The sequence below is a fragment of the Gopherus evgoodei genome, chromosome 2, assembly GCF_007399415.2.
Source record: "Gopherus evgoodei ecotype Sinaloan lineage chromosome 2, rGopEvg1_v1.p, whole genome shotgun sequence".
Classification (NCBI taxonomy): domain Eukaryota; kingdom Metazoa; phylum Chordata; order Testudines; family Testudinidae; genus Gopherus; species Gopherus evgoodei.
The window spans coordinates 243073908-243091610 of NC_044323.1; the positions used below are offsets into that span (position 1 = coordinate 243073908).

The following is a 17703-nucleotide window of genomic DNA, read 5'->3' on the forward strand; positions in this document are numbered from 1 at the left end:
AAACCGGACAGAGGGAACAGAGGTATAAGCAGCCCCATAACCATAACAGTCACACAGCATTCTGATTATCACCCTAAAAAGCAATTAGAAGTGATATTCAAAAATATCTTTAATTCTGGGTTTAGCAAAGATCACACATTGCCAACAACCTATTGTTTCAAAGTTTTATCTTGGCTCAGGAGCTGCACCATCTCCTAAACTAGAACAGCATCGCATCATCTATATCCAGGCACCCAATTCTGATTAGCAACTTTGGGTGCTACTATAATAAATAAATGAGCATTAATAATAGCATAATATGTGGCTTTCTTCACAACTTGAGAGACCCACACTCCTTATTTTCATAGCATCTTCTCTCACCAGTCAGTCCCCTCCTCAACCCAGTGACATCAGCAAATACAACAAAAATCAATACCTCTCAACCCTGCCCCAAGTTCTGCCATTCTCTGAGGAACTCACGCACCCCCAACCCTCCCCATGCTGGCACACTCTTGGCTGGTGAGGAGGAAGGAGGAGGCTGGAGCACAATATCCCGGTGGCTCTCAACCTGTTCTGACCCCTGAGCTGGGAGTAGGGGGTCCCTCTTAAAAGGACTCACCCTAGTGATGGGGTAGTCCCCTACAGGGTATGTGTATGTGGGTGTCAGAGGAGAAGAAGGGGGAAAGGTTGTGGCTATGGCAACCAGAGGGCTCCCAGACTTGTGGCTATGAGTTGGTTGTTGGATTTATCTTTATTTGATTTATCTTTTAAGCAAGTTAAAAAGGTGCTGCAATTTTAAATATTTTCCCATAAATTGAAAAAAAAAAAGTAGCTACAATCGATAAATGACTTTGGACAAATGACAGGATTTTGTCACCTTGAGCTGAGGCCAAGTTTGATGTCAGTACAAACCAGGCTACTTGCAGTCAGATAATCCCTTTCATCAGTTTTCTAGGAAACAGAATGAAAACTTCAAAGATAAGACTTTGAAAAATATAGTGTGAAACCAATTAATGTTCCATAAAATCTTCCCATTACCTCTTAGCTACATTGCCTTGGATGGAAAAGACAAGTGCCAATAACATACCCTACCTCACTCAGAAGTGACCCAAAGTAAAGCATAAATGGTTCAGTGATTTCTTTCTATAGAACTGGATTGTCACTCATGGTGTGAGTCTGAGGTCCTCAGCTGCAAATCACACAACTTTGAGGCAGTTCTATTTAAACATACCTGTTGAGTATATCACTCATTCACCATTCCCAAGCATGTTAAACTGTCTGAGCCTCTGTTTCTCCATTAACATCTCTCCCTGTACTATTGTGACTATGACCTTATTAATGTTACCATATGTCCAGATATACAGAACATATAATTGCATCCTGCGTATCTGTGCATACAGTGACATATTCTTACTGTTTCTGTCCCTTTACCAGTTAGACCCTAATAATGTGAACAGCCTGATAGGATTACAGATAGCCTTCTTATCAGATGCAGAGAGCTTGCCAAGCCAATCAGTAGCAGCCTCATCAGCGAAGTGCAGAGCACTCAGATCACCATCACATCTGGTCAAAGGGCAGTCATCGGTGATGTGAGACATTGTCTGTCTTTGGCCACAGCTGCATGTGGGATCCTTTCATTGGCCCCGGGTGTGAAGGCTGGCTGCACATTAACCGTGGCCAATTCCAAATCAGTTCAGAAAAGCCCATGAGCAGCATGGCAAATCAAAGCTGGGCTCATGCATGGTCTGGTCAGTTATAGAAGACTGGTTTCTGATATCAGTTGCAGCCCATTCTTCATGCCACAGTGACACTGAGGAGAAACCTTGGCAAGGCAAGTGAGCCTATAACAGGTGCCCCAACAACAAGCACTGTCTTGGATGGTTGAAGAAGTCTGAGTATAGTGGCAGGCTCTGATTTGCCCTGATCTTCTCAATCATTCTGACTGTAGCAACTTCAAGACAGATGTGTGTGGGAGTGATGTGGCTTAACATGGAGAGCCATGGTTCTGGCATGGGTTGAATCATCCCAGTTACGATGGGCATGTTTGAATATAGTTGTGTGTCAACCAATTTTAGGTGAGAGAAATGGAGCCAGATTGGAGCACAATGTTCTGCTGTAGAGTAACATGCTCCACATGAAGTTCTGGCCAGTTTGCTTAGAAACTGGTTATGTGACCTTGTGATGGGGTGCACCTACCCTGTCCTGGTTCTGCGGGGGTTAACCGTGCACTGCAAGCTGAGGAAGACATGTCCTCTCACCTCTGCGGGGCATACTCGGCCTGGAGGCAAGTTATAAAAGGAAGCAGCCAAGCTCAGTCTAGGCAGGCTGCTGCAGGGAGAGGATGCAGATTGCAGGCTTTCTCCAGGGAGCTGCTGCAGGCCCCAACCCCAAAGTCAAGGTACAGAGGGCCCCAGAAAGATTCCAGACTGTCGAGCAAACCCAGAGAGGAGGCCACGCCATCTAAAGCTATGCCATCTGAGGACCCCAGAGACCCGTGGGAGCTGTGGACCCTCACTGGCGACAACAGGATAGGAAACAGTCCAGAGGACTTAGACTTTGCTCCTGTGGGTGAACTGGAAACCCTGTCAGTGTGTTTTGGGAGGATCCTCGCTGACTCAGTAGCGAGTAACCCCGTCACTGCCAGGGCCCTGAGCTGCGGCTTGGAGGAGCAGGGAGGGCCTAAGTACCCCTACACGGGGTGCCACCCCTCCACCACCAAGTGATGCCCCATTTCCCCAGTGGGCCAATAGGTCACACAATGCCATAGAAGGATGAGACTTTATTGACTCTGGCCATTGGGCCACTCTGTCCTGACTGTGAGAGGCTTTTGTAGTGACATTGGCCATCAGGCCACATTGCTCTGATGGTGAGGGTTGCTTTAATGACTCTGGCGATTAGACCGCATTATCCTAACTGTAAGGGGTTCCTATATTGACTCTGGCCATTAGGACATGCTACCCTGACCCAAAGGGCCACTTTTTTGACTCTGGCCATTGGGCCACGCTGCCCTGTGTGGAGGGGTGACTTTATTAATTCCAGCCATTAGGCCGTATTACCCTGTTTCATTGTAAGGGACATTCGCACCAGGCCTAACCAGCAGTGGTGCAGCCTCTTCCCTCTCTTGTAACCAGACAGCCCGTGATGGGGTGCACCTACCCCGTGACAGACCTCACCTTAGTCAGTTTTCCTCAGGTGGTTAAGATATGTGAGAGATCTATCAAGGGTTATTCCGAGCTGGGATTCCTGTTTTTAGTGATGCCCATTAAGAAAGATATTCAGTTCTTGGGCTGTTCTGGTGTTGTAATTGTGGAACACACTTGAAACTGTCTTGGTCACACTTGGTTGTAAAAGCCACTGACTACAGTATTTGGCCATCTTAATCAGATCAATGTATAGGGCATCTTCAAGTTTAGGGAATGACTGTTCTTGGATGCCTAAGCAAATGTCATCTGCTTATGTGAACTTTTAGGACTGGGTAAGTGGAAGGTCATTTGAGTACAGGTCGAAAAGCATCAGTGCCAGCACAGAGCCTTGGGGCAGACCACTGGTTTGTCTTTTCCATGCACCAACTTTGCCTCCCATGTGCACTTGGAAAACAGCAGTGGAAAAGGTCAATGACATTGGCTTCTACTGCTGGGAGTGCTCTTGACAATTTGATTAAGAGCCCCATGTGCCAGACCATGCCACATGCTGCTGTCAGTTCCAGAAATATGGCCCCTTCTACAGGTTTTTCCAAAAACCATTTTTGATTAATGTTGTCAAAGGTAGTACTTGATTGCAGGTGCTCCAACCTCTCCAAAAGCCTGCTTGCTTAATGCTTACTCCAGCACCTTGAAAGGCACAGACAACAGAGATATCAGTCAACAGCTAACAACGTTATGTGGGTCTCTCCCTGATTTCAGGAGAGCAATGATTTTGACATTCACCATGTCTTTGGCAGTTGCTCTTAGTTGACCGTTCATGTAAAGAACAGACACTCATGAGCGCAAGTCCCAAGATATTTCAGGAACCATAGTGATAGGTCGTCATAGCCAGCAGTAGTGTTACTTCTAATGTCACTTAGAATTCTGTCTAAATCTGTGGCTGTGAACAGCTATATGGTGTTTCTTCAACGGAACTGATGCCATTCATGATGGACTTGTTGTCAAAGGCCCCAGATAATAAGCATGTCAGACACATTCAGCAGACTGCAGGTTGCTTGATTGGTGTGACAGGTCGTCAACATAGGGCTGGTGGTTGCTGAGCTGTGCCAAGACGATGAATTAAATTCCAGCATTTATGGCTCGAATGACTGAGATCTAGATGCCAAGTCACCTCTTCCCATTATTCCCATCTAGCAGCATTCAGTGACTCAGTTAGGTGATCATCAATATCTGAATTACTAGAAGATTCATATTGAAAAGGCAGTTTAGCATATTCAACATCAAGACCTGAGCCAGCCTTAGGGAAAATGGCGTCCTGAGAGAACTTGTATTTTGGCTCCCTGGCCCCTGTGCACACGGCGTGCTCGCTTTCCCCCAGAATGCTGCTCCTCCATGCACCCCTATGGGTCTGTGAGGATGGGAGAGAAGAGCAACATTAGGCACTCTCTGCATTCAGATAACTTTCTCCACCTGGGCCACATAAGGAGACAGCAGGGGAGCAGCAGCGCCTCATACTTGCCTCACAGCATAGCCCAGATGGGGAAAGTGACCTGGACGCAGGGAGCGCCTGACGTTACTCCTCACTTCCCCCCTCCAGCCTGCTAGGGGGGCATGGAGGAATGTCGAGGGGGGCAAGCAGTAGCTGTGTGTCATCACTCGCTGCCCCCCATGTTCCTCTGCTGGGAGAAGGCAGGGAAAATCCATGCATTGCCTCTATGAGTTTGCAGCGCTCCCCTGCCAGCCGGGAGCAGTTTCTGACCCAACACCAGCAGCGCACACTTCTACTCTGCCACACGACACCCTCCCAACAACAGTGCTCTGGGTGATCGCCTGGGGTGGCCCTCCCCAACGGCCAGCCATGATCAACACATGGCATGTAGACTGGACAGTGGCCGTAGGGTATGAATGCACCAGTGTTGCCTGATCTATCTATTGTTCATTAATCATATTTATTCCTTCAGAATTCCCAGTTAACAGTGTAAGGTTTGATAGGTTCTTGTCCCTAGATTAGGCCTAGTATTATTAAAATGACTGTTCAGTGCGGAACCCCGATGAGCATGGTTGCAACAATCACACTGAGGAAAAACCTTCTGTATTTGTAACAGTTTGTATTAAATACAGCTTGCAAAGTGACAAACATTCTAACCCAGCAAGGTAGATAGAGTTAATACAGAGTGTACATCTAAACATCCATATATTTTGCAGAACAACTGAAATGTTAGTCATTATCTTATCTACCTCAACACCATCACCAGTGATCGTCATCCTGGCATGGCTTAAGAGCTACATCTTTCCCTCCTAAAGGCAGGAAAACAACTTTTATGGTATGTTATGCTGATGCCACTATGCCTCATACATATTCAGTAGGGGTTTCTCCCCTTTTCCTTAGTTGTATTTCCTCACTCTACTAATGCTGGGGTGACCTTCTCTCATAGGTTACTAGGCCTATTACCTCAAGTTTATTAGAACAGATTCTATTAGTCAATCAGTTACCATGGCACTCTTGCAGTCAGACATCTGTGGATGTGCCTAACTTAAAATATACCAAGCTGGTATCAACTAGAATCCTGTGGTTGCCTATTAGTAGTTTAGTCATTACAGCATTCTCTTATGATCTGGAATTACTCCTAGTGTATGCTACGGCATTTGGGCCTTATGCTTTGTTTAGTTAAGCTATTGTCTTACAGGCCTGAGGACTGTAGGCTCATTGCTTTACTGCCTTAACTTATGCTTATGACATACCTAACAAAACCTATACCTACAGTTTACACAGGCAGCACTGAAGATGGCTCCTTGTAATCAACTGAAAACTTCATGGACCAGGATGATGTGTGATGGTATGAAGACAATATTTCTTTTTTTTTTCTAAAGCATCATGCCTTGCTGAAGTCCCATCTTGGTTTGTTAAAGGTTCTAATGATTGGGAGTTGTAAGCCACTTACAGATAATGAACCTATTATTATTTTTACAATCATGCTCAACTGTTTTCTCTTACTTAAATATGTTTTAAAATAACAAGCATTCATTATGTATTTTATTGATGATCACACTCTCACCCACAGTCAGCCCGGCACACATCAATATAATCTGAATGCTAGTTGCTCATGTCACTGACTTTTTAAACTAGCAAAGTAACAAGCTAAAATACTGATGATACAACTGTATGGTCAGAGTCTGTGCTAAACCTTTCTATAGAATTCCTCATTGATTTATATCAGACAAGAAAGAGACATAGGCAGTGAAACATAGAAGTTCTTGGGTTTTGATCAATGAGGATACTGCAAAAGTATTTCTATGCATTTTTGTTTCAGTTTTTAAAAGACTGTGCTTTGACTGTGTTCATGCCCCTTTTGTGTATGATTTCCCCAAAATTTCCAGAGCATGAGTTTCCAGACAGAAAGATTTGTGGAAACAGGGAACTTTAAGCAAATATTGGATATCAGCAGAACACGAATTTTGAATTTATAAATTAAAGTATTTCCACGAGATCCGATTACAAGGCCTAGCCTCAACCAGTCGGGGAATAAATGCATCACATGACTTAGGCATGCAACCAAAACTAAACAGTGTTTCTTGAATATTGAATGCTGACAATGCAATGTTGGCACCACTACCTACAGATCAAGAATTTCCCCCCCAAAATGATTGGGTATATTATGAATTCTCCAATATGAAAATTATGGATAACAAATATATTTGAGAAAATCATAAGTTTTTTATGGACAAAAGATGATATAAAAAGAAGCTAAATCCATTAGACAAAGTATTCACTGCAATTTTTTAACACTATTCTATTTCTATTACATATATGTACAATAAATAAGGAGTACAACCACATTACCTGTGATCCTGTGTGACAAGGCCGCCTGAAGAAAATACCTGACATTTTTTGCAATTCTGAAGATAGTTTCTTAGCAGATATGAACTCTGTATAAAATGTAAAAAAAAAAAAAAAAAATCTTTGTACAGATAAGTCAAGGTTGGAGAAGATGTGTCTCAACACTGGCAGTATTTCTCTCCAGTAGCCAAGTGATAGCAAACAAATGCTGTCTTGGATGCAAACAGGCAGAATTTCAGAGGAGCTCTGCATTCAACACGCTGAGCTCTTTTGAAAAGCATGGGTGTGGTGCACTTGAAAATCTGACATTGAGCTCTTTTCTAATCCATTCTCTAGAATAGAGCTCTTTTCTGCCCTTGGGCACACTGGTACAATTTGGAAAATCTGGACTCTTAGAGCCATCTTCTTTTTACTGAAGTAGTTCTCAAAATATCCCAGCCACTATGGAGACCTGTAAGAAGACATAGTTGTTTCACCAAGCAACCTGCAATCTAAGGCCCTGATCCTGCAAAGACTTACACACATGCTTAATTTGATGCATTGTGAATAGTTCCGCTGAAGTCAGTAGACTCCTCACAGTGTATTAAGTTACACATGTGCATAAGTCTTTTTTGGGATCAGGGCCTAAATAAAGACTGCAAGACAGGAGGAGACAGGACAGAGAAAGGAGGCATAGAAACGGGGAACAAGATGATAACACCTCTTGTTTATTTTATTCAGTTCCCAAAAGTTGGGCCCACTCCAGACAGATGATTGGTCAGGCTCTTTACGCCTATGGGCCCACTGGGGAGGGTTGCTCAGTTGGAAACATCATGCCCTGAGTGGTTTTCTGCCCACACTGAGTCCGGGGGCTGGGAGGCGTGCGGGTAGAGGGGTACAGCAGCTCAGGCAGCCTCCAAGCAGTGGTGAGCTGGAGCCAGTTCACACCAGTTCGCAAGAACTGGTTGTTAAATTTTGAAACTGGTGTAGAACTGGTTGCTAAAGGGCAGGCAAGTGGACAAACTCCGGTCCGCGGGCCACATTCAGCCCACGGGACCATCCCGTCTGGCCCGCCTGAGCTCCCAGCTCCCAGCTGGGGAGGCTTCTCCCCAGGGCTGGCTTTAGGAAGTGCGAGGCCCAATTTGAACAGTTTCGATGGGGCCCTGGCAGGGATGACTTAAAAAAAAACATGTGGGGCTTGTACTCACCAGGCGGTGCTCTGAGTCTTATGCGGCACTTCAGCAGCAGGCCCTTCACTCACTCCAGGTCTTCGGTGGCACTGAAGGACCCGCCGCCAAAGTGCCACCAAAGACCCGGAGCGAGCAAAGTACCTGCCGTCAAAGTGCTGCCGAAGACCCGGGGCGCCGGCAGATGAATAAAAATTAAAAAGGCGCCTCTAGCCAGGGAAGGGATTCTTACTGGACACGGGGCCCGATTCAGGGGAATTGGTGGAATAGGCCTAAAGCTGGCCCTGCTCCCCACCCCCTCGCAGAACCGCAGAATGCTGAGCCACTGGCGTCAGCGCAGCTCTGCAGCTCCTGCCACTTTGAGCGGCATGGTAAGCGGGGGGTGGGCTGCAAGCTCCAGGCTGACCGGTGGGAACTCAGGCCCCACTGGAGCCATGCCACTGCAGCGCTGTCCAGGGCCACTCCTGGACGCGGTACGCTGAGGCTCCGGGAGAAGGGGGAGGTGGGGGTAAGTGGCATGATAAGGGGCCAGGGCTGGGGAGGGGGTGGATAAGGGGTAGGGAGTCCTGGGGACAGGGAGCAGGGGGGAAGGTGTTGTATGGGGCAGAGGTTCTGGGGGTGGTGGTCAGGGGACGGAGAACAGGGACAGGGTTGGGTAGGCATGGAAGTTCAGGAGGTCTGTTGGGGGGGTGGGTGGATGGGGTTGAGGCAGTCAGGGGAGAGGGAGAGGGGCAAGTTGGGTAGGGGGTGAGCTCTTGGGGGCAAATAGGGTGGGGGTCTCGGGAGGGGATGGTCAGGGGACAAGGAGCGGGGGAGTTGATGGGTTGTGGGTTCTGAGGGGGGCAGTCGAGGGCAGGACGTGGGTTGGGGTCGAATTCATAGATTCATAGATTCTAGGACTGGAAGGACCTTGAGAGGTCATCAAGTCCAGTTCCCTGCCCTCATGGCAGGACCAAATACTGTCTAGACCGTCCCTGATAGACATTTATCTAACCTACTCTTAAATATCTCCAGAGATGGAGATTCCACAACCTCCCTAGGCAATTTATTCCAGTGTTTAACCACCCTGACAGTTAGGAACTTTTTCCTAACGTCCAACCTAAACCTCCCTTGCTGCACTTTAAGCCCATTGCTTCTTGTCTATCCTTAGAGGCTAAGGTGAATAAGTTTTCTCCCTCCTCCTCATGACATCCTTTTAGATACCTGAAAACATGTCCCCTCTCAGTCTTCTCTTTTCCAAACTAAACAAAACCAATTCCTTCCTTCATAGGTCATGTTCTCAAGACCTTTAATCATTCTTCTTGCTCTTCTCTGGACCCTCTCCAATTTCTCCACATCTTTCTTGAAATGCGGTGCCCAGAACTGGACACAATACTCCAGTTGAGGCCTAACCGCCGCAAAGTAGAGTGGAAGAATGACTTCTTGTGTCTTGCTCACAACACATCTGTTAATGCATCCCAGAATCACATTTGCTTTTTTTTTCAACAGCATCACACTGTTGATTCATATTTAGCTTGTGGTCTGCTATAACCCCTAGATCCCTTTCTGTTGTACTCCTTCCTAGACAGTCTCTTCCCATTTTGTATGTGTGAAACTGATTGTTCCTTCCTAAGTGGAGCACTTTGCATTTGTCTTTGTTAAACTTCATCCTGTTTACCTCAGACTATTTGTCCAATTTGTCCAGATAATTTTAAATTATGACCCTATCCTCCAAAGCAGTTGCAAGCCCTCCCAGTTTGATATCATCTGCAAACTTAATAAGTGTACTTTCTATGCCAATATATAAGTTGTTGATGAAGGTATTGAACAGAGACAGTCCCCAAACAGACCCCTGCGGAGCCCCACTTGTTATACCTTTCCAGCAGGATTGGGAACCATTAATAACTACTCTCTGAATACGGTTATCCAGTCAGTTATGCAGCCACCTTATAGTAGCCCTATCTAAATTGTATTTGCCTAGTTTATAGATAAGAATATCATGCGAGACCATATCAAATGCCTTACTAAAGTCTAGGTATACCACATCCACCGCTTCTCCCTTATCCACAAGACTCCAAAGAAAGCTATCAGATTGGTTTGACATGATTTGTTCTTTACAAATCCATGCTGGCTATTCCCTATCACCTTACCACCTTCCAAGTGTTTGCAGATGATTTCCTTAATTACTTGCTCCATTATCTTCCCTGGCACAGAAGTTAAACTAACTGGTCTGTAGTTTCCTGGGTTGTTTTTATTTCCCTTTTTATAGATGGGCACTATATTTGCCCTTTTCCAGTCTTCTGGAATCTCTCCTGTCTTCCATGATTTTTCAAAAATAATAGCTAGAGGCTCAGTTACCTCCTCTATTAGCGCCTTGAGTATTCTAGGATGCATTTCATCAGGCCCTGCTGACTTGCAGGCATCTAACTTTTCTAAGTGATTTTTAACTTGTTCTTTTTTTATTTTATCTTCTAAACCTACCCCCTTCCCATTAGCATTCACTACATTAGGCATTCCTTCAGACTTCTCGGTGAAGACCGAAACAAAGAAGTTATTAAGCATCTCTGCCATTTCCAAGTCTCCTGTCATTGTTTCTCCCTCCTCACTGAGCAGTGGGCCAACCCTGTTCTTGGTCTTCCTCTTGCTTCTAATGTGTTGATAAAAAGTCTTCCTGTTTCCCTTTATTCCCATAGCTAGTTTGAGCTCATTTTGTGCCTTTGCCTTTCTAACCTTGCCACTGCATTCCTGTGTTGTTTGCCTATATTCATCCTTTGTAATCTGTCCTAGTTTCCATTTTTATATGACTCCTTTTTATTTTTTAGATCATGCAAGATCTCGTGGTTAAGCCAAGGTGGTCTTTTGTCGCATTTTCTATCTTTCCTACCCAGCGGAATAGCTTGCTTTTGGTCCCTTAATAGAGTCCTTTTGAAAAACTGCCAACTCTCGTCAGTTGGATGGGTGGATGGGGGACGTGGGGCTTGTACTCACCACACAGTTCCCTACCAGGTCTTCGGTGGCACTTCGGTGGCAGGTCCTTCACTCGCTCCAGGTGAAGGATCCACTGCCAAATTGATGCCTAAAACCCGGAGCGAGTGAAGACCCCATCACTACCACCAAAGTGTCACCGAGGATCCGGTCGGGAACTAGTTCTTAGGATTTTGGGAGCTCATCACTGCCTCCAAGTGCTCTAGCTTTAGAATGTTACAGCTGGATAACAGCATTTAGCCACAACTGGCTAAATGTTAGGTGTTATGTACCCAAGGAATCTCAGGAGGCATTATTCCCAGGTAGCCTCAGGGTTCCTACAAGAGTGCTTGGAAACACAGCTGCTGTGCTACTCTTGAAGTTCCTGCTCTGCTCAGTGTGAAGATGCTGTGGTCATGGCCTCTTCTCCTTTCCATGCTTTCCCACCCCACTTTGCATAGGCAGGTTCTATCAGGGATGTGAGCCCTGTGGAGCCTTCAGTTTCCCTGAACATATTGGCTGCCATATGGAGCTCTTGTGTTGGGGTGTAATGAGGAAGGGAGTTCTTGTGCTCTTTCCCTCCCTTGTACGGAGTCTGGCCCAGAGTCACAAGCTGGTGCAAAGAGGATGCTTTACAGACTGGGAGTGCTACAGCACAAGTACTTTGCAAGAAGAAACTATATAGAGTCATACAAAATGTGTTAAATCTTAATTTGCTACAGTACTTGAAGTTGGCTTTTACAAGATAGAAGCTCATTTACAAAATGGCTGCTAATGAAATTACAGAGAAAATATGTTGGCTTGAAAGCAAAAATAAAATAAAGACAAATGACGGAAGAATTATTGTTTTCAATAAGTTCTTTTCTCATGTGCTAATTACAGGGTAGCAAAGTGATTCAAGTATCTCTTAATCTATTGTCTCTTTTTTTTCTGCCAGGAATTTATAAAGGATGTGAAAATAGAGGGCGATGGTAATAATTTAATTTATGTTTTAAAGTAAATAATCAGAGTTGCCAATATTTAGTATCTGGAGCCTAAGGATGCTATTTCATGGGTTTGAAGGACAAATACATTATTATCAGTGATGTCAATGACAGGAAAGATGGGATCTCAAGCAGATGTATTTATTTATATATAGACACAAAATCATCTCATCAGAGGAAGAACTGACACAGGAAAGAAATCCATTGGGATATGAACAGATATTCATTTTGTTATGATTACTGCAGTTATTCAGATTTCAGAAAAACAGAGCTTCTGTCCTGTTAGCTGGGATATATTTTTTATGCACAGTCAGTGGGGAAAAAATGGCAGTTTCTACAAGCATTTCAGTATCTAAGATAAAAAAAGCCTTTTGAAAGAATGTACTTATTACAATGAAGTGAATGTTGCAAACTGGAATTTCCTGGCATACTTTAAGTGAATATAAACATATTCTTGTACTTGGGAATTAAAAGCAAAGAGGACAAAAAACATTCGCTGTGGTAACTACTACTAAAAAGAATTCTATATTCAAGTACCTTTTAAAATAGAGGATAAAATTCCTCTCATTTTTAATTGCTGGTGGACCCTGAAGACTGATAACATACTATCTTTCTAGATTTGCCTAAAGCACCTTGCCGCAATTGAATCTAATTTTGCTTAGGTGTTTTTCAAAGAGATCTCTGTTTCAGTTCCTCTCAGTGCACAGTGCTGCAGCCAGAGCTCTTACTTGTGTCAGTATTAAGTTTTCTCAGCACATCGCTCGTGTAGTTTGGGCTCTGTCATGGATGCCCATTAAATCTAGTATTACATATAAAATTGCATTGCTGACCTTCAAAGCGATGCACCAATTTAGTCCTGCTTACCTCACAGACCTCCTATCTAACTATTTGCTTAGTCATTCCCTCAGGTCCTACCCTGTTGGTCTCCTGTCAAACCCTACATTTAAAGTGAAAGCCTTTGGCTCTCACACTCTCAGTTTTTCGTGCTCCTCGGACTTGGAATTTTGTTGCTGGTGAAGGTTCACAAATCACAAGGCTTTTTCTTCTCTGTTTTATAAATATGGGTTAACTGTGATACGATTTCTTTAGTTTGTGCTCAATGTGCTTTAATACAAATGCTGCAAGCTCTGACTCCTTACCTTGAACTGGTGGTTGTTAGGATTTATTTTTAAATACAAATAGCCAGGAGGAGGCTGAGGTGCTACACAGGCAGAGGGCCCGGTGAACATAGAGCATTTTTCCTGAATAACCCTGAAAAAAACCACCTTCCAGCCTGCCCATCCTAGCCAAAGAGATTTTTACTTCAGTGTGTAGCTTTTAAGGACTTTAATTACTCCAAAAAAACTTCCCAAAATAACCAAGAGCCTGATCATATGCCCAATCCTCTGTGCAGCTACAACAGATCCCAGAGCATGCTATGTTTTGTACACCTATGCATTCTCTTCAGAGTGCACCCTTCCTAATGATAGGCCCGGGGCCTTCACTTCACTCCCAGGGGAGTCCCATGACTCTGCTACTCTCAGATTGGGTCCCTCAGCACTACTGTTCCACACCATGACTCCTTCAGCAGAGCTAATATGGCTTCAGTCCCTGCAGGGGGCTTCTCTCTTGTAGCCAGCAAATGTATGCAGTGAAGCGGTTCAGCCTTTTCAAAACAGTGTCATTTATTAGTCTACAAGAATACAGTCAGAGACAAAGATTAAAATAACAAAGAAGGTCTATATGCATTATTCTTACCTAACCGTTCAGCTTCTCATTTCATAGTTTAGTAGCCCTGATTAGCCCAGGAAGCCTTCAGCCTTGGGTTGGGAGAGCCCATGCACCTGCAGTTCCTACCCCTGCCTCTGTCAGGATCTCCCAGAGTCCTTCTTTTCCCTGTGTGACAAGAGTTGATCTTTTATCCAGTTCAAAGGTCTTTTTCTTTTCCCAGATCTTCCCTTCATCCTTCCCCCTCCTAGGCCCTTCATCTGTCCTAGATCTGGGGAAAAAGGTTCATGCCTCTCAATAGGGGACTTCCTCTCTTCTGATTTTGCTAGCGAGGCTCCAATGGGGAATGGGGGAGTGAGCCTTTAAAGGAATTCATTTGTGTATTGTCTTTTGAATATGGCGACAGAGTTTATCTCAAGTCATAATTTGCTTCTACATACATTCTAGACCATAGCTCAGATCTGACTTAAACATTTCAGTCAAAGTAGACAGCAATATGAAATTGAGCAGGTAAACTGAGGCACATATAATATTAATAGAAATAATATAAAAATGTTCCATGTTCACAACATCATTCATCCTGTCATATGGATACTGGGTGGACTGAAAGGGAACATGCATCATACCCTACCCCAGCCCATGCTGTGTTGATTCTACAAGTAAGAAAACACAGACCCAGGAGCAGCTACTGGCTGAGAATGAAATCCCTTCCCACATAGTTCCATTAGAGATGCATTGACCAGAAGCTGAGAGGAGAGAGATAGCAAGTGCCACAGAGTCTCTATGTGCATGGTTGTTGGCTCACACTGATAACCCTGTAAAAGCAGCAAAGAATCCTGTGGCACTTTATAGACTAACAGACGTTTTGGAGCATGAGCTTTCGTGGGTGAATACCCACTTCCTCAGATGCATGACATGCATCTGAGGAAGTGGGTATTCACCCACGAAAGCTCATGCTCCAAAACGTCTGTTAGTCTATAAGGTGCCACAGGATTCTTTGCTGCTTTTACAGATCCAGACTAACACGGCTACCCTCTGATACTGATAACCCTGACCATGACATATAAGGTTGGGAACTGGTTCATGGCTTATTGACCCCTAATAAAACAACTGGAGACACAGTTCCATGAGCAGAATGTCACAAAGATTTCTTCTTTAGTCTTCTCATTTACTCCCACACACATTTTTTTCCATGGGAGGGGACAATTGGGCCCCAAGTTTTTAACATTTTCAAACTGGATACTAAGCATACGCATTAAGTTTTAAAAATAAAATTCCTATTACTCATTGGGAAGCATGTATATTGTATCGCTATAATAATAAACAGAGATGAGCAAATAATTTTCAGTGAATAATTTGATGAATTTCACATCTGTTTCTGTTCACAAAATTCATTGCAAACAGTTAACGGTGCTCTTAGTTTGTTCTCATTCAGCATTATTCCACCAATTATCTCAGTTACTTCATTTTGGGACTGTAGATTGTGCATGAGTAGTTTATTGCGAATATTGGATATTTGAAATGTGAGCTACATCAGTTAGTTTGGATTGGATGCATAAGTCACATAGTGTGTATAAATATTTAACATTAATACATTTCTTTATTTACACATATAAATACAAAAGAAAATGACCTTTTATTTAGCCTCCATTTGCCAAATTCAGCCCTGTTGTTAGCCGGTGGGTTGTCATTGAAGTCAATGGAAGTTTCATCATGGTTAAATTTGGCCCAGTGTGAAACTGCAAAATTCTAACTACAATTAATGGTAACAGAATTTATTCACTTAAAGTCACTGCCCACTGATGGGTAAATAACAGTTCCCAAAGCATATAGCTTACAGTGTCACAAAACAGGCCTAGGTTTGCCTCCATCCTGATCCAAATCCCTGTTCTGATCAAGTCACTGAGCTGTGATGATTTTTGGGTCTGGATCCATTACCAAATAAATCCCATGCTGTTCTGATATGTCAGTATGTCCTAAGCACATTGGCACAATTTAAGAGTGGAGCAACAGCATTAGCTTAGCTCACTATTTTATGGTGTATTAGGTTTAAACCATCATTTAAGCTTTCTTTCTCATTAATAAATACATGTTTAAAAATAAAAAATAAGTAAGTGCTCACATGGGTGGGTGTTGTTTTCCAAATATGTGATTAATAATGAAAAAGATCTTTGATTTATGCAGACATATAGTGGGGAGGGTTTTAGAAAGTCCATATTTTCATGTGGAAATTAAATATAGGCATTGGGAAAACCCTTTTTTGTATATACAAGACTTGGTTGCATGGTTAACATCTGGAATATATTCAATTCTTCTATAAACTACATATGTCTCCTCTTCTACTGCATTCCTAGAGCAGCAAGCAGCAAAGAGGCGTTAGTGTTAACATGCCTTTGAATCACTTTTACCCATTTTAGTCAGCTGCCATATGCCAACAGTATGTCATTGGGCATGATGTCACCAGGCCTACCCCAAGCAATTCAAAAGGACTATTTTACTAGAAAATGGGCCTTAAAAGATTGCAATTTAATTGTAAACTGTTTGTTAAGTTAAAAAAAGTACAGGCAGTTCTTTGACTCTCAGCTGCCTTTACCCTGTTGCAGTGGTGCAAAGGGCACAGAGCTGCCTCAAGCAGGCACCTGAAGATTCCTGCAGCACAAGGGAATCCTTAGATGGAGTAAAGCTGGCACTGTGACATTAAGAACAGCCCAAGGCAGAGGGTAGATATCTGGTAATGAACTGAAGTTGTCTTAAACAGTTCAAATGTACCCCAATTCTTTAATGTCATGAAATATATCTGATAAGCATTGTGCAAGGTGTCAATGAAAAGCTCATGACTCAGTAATTATTAATATCATTGCACAATGTAGGAGCAAGCAACTGATGAAAAGTTATGGACGTAAACGGAAATTATAATTCTTAAAATGTGTTTGCCAGCCAAGCAGAAATTACCCTGTCCCAGGAAAGAAACATGGTTTCCCTACCTGAGAGTTACTTCCATAGTACTTTGAAAGACAATGGAATATATATACATATTGCATAAGCAGACCTATCAAGCTAACAAGGGGTGGAGGCAAAACTCACACTATCAGGGTTTGGGAGGAGATTGACAATCACATGGCTTATGTTCATTCATCTATACAAGAAGGATCTGGAATTAAATAAATTGCATTTTAGCAGACACAACTCAGCAGGGGAAGAAGCAGCAGTTCATCTAAGTGTTCAATAATTTGGTCCTTTACTATAGGTTCAACCAATTTGCCTGGCACTGAAGTTAGGCTTACCTCTGGAATCATTTTAAAAAGTGGTCATACATTAGCTATTCTCCAGTCATCTGGTACAAGGGCTGCTTTAAGTGATAGGTTACATGCTACGGTTAGTAACTCTTCAATTTCATATATGAAAGACAGACTCCATGTTGCCTATCTCACAGCTGGAAATAGGCGCTTCAAAAAATCCATTTAAAAGATTCACTGAACTATAAAAGAGAGGGTCCAAGAAACTCCAGGTTATCTACCTTTCACCTAAGAACATAACACTGGCCATACTGCATCAGACCAATGGTCCATCTAGCCCAGTATCCTTCTTCAGACAGAGCCAATGGCAGATGCTTCAGAGGAAGTGAACAAAACAGGGCAATTGTCTAGTGATCCTCCCCTGTCATCCAGTCCCAGCATCTGGGAGTCAGAGGTTCAGGGACATTCAAAGCATGGAGTTACATCCCTGACCATTTTGGGTAATAGGCAGTGAGGGACCTATCCTCCACGAACTTACCTAATTCTCTTTTGACTCCAGATATACTTTTGGCCTTCACAACTTCTCCTGGCAATGAGTTCCACAGTGTGAAGAAGTACTTCTTTTGTTTGTTTTAAACCTGCTGCCTATTAATTTCAATAGGTGGCCTCTGGTTCTTGTGTTACGTGAAGAAGTAAATAATGCTTCTT

General features: G+C 43.5%; 1 long non-coding RNA gene across 1 annotated transcript; it reads right to left on the reverse strand.

Moving 5' to 3' along the window:
• Positions 1–715: 715 nt before the first annotated feature.
• Positions 716–17605, reverse strand: LOC115645215. Its single transcript, XR_003998683.1, has 3 exons — positions 17526–17605; positions 16052–16053; positions 716–728 (listed from the first exon to the last, which is right to left on the reverse strand). It is a non-coding gene; the product is annotated as an uncharacterized LOC115645215 (long non-coding RNA).
• Between the last annotated feature and the right edge of the window lie 98 nt (positions 17606–17703).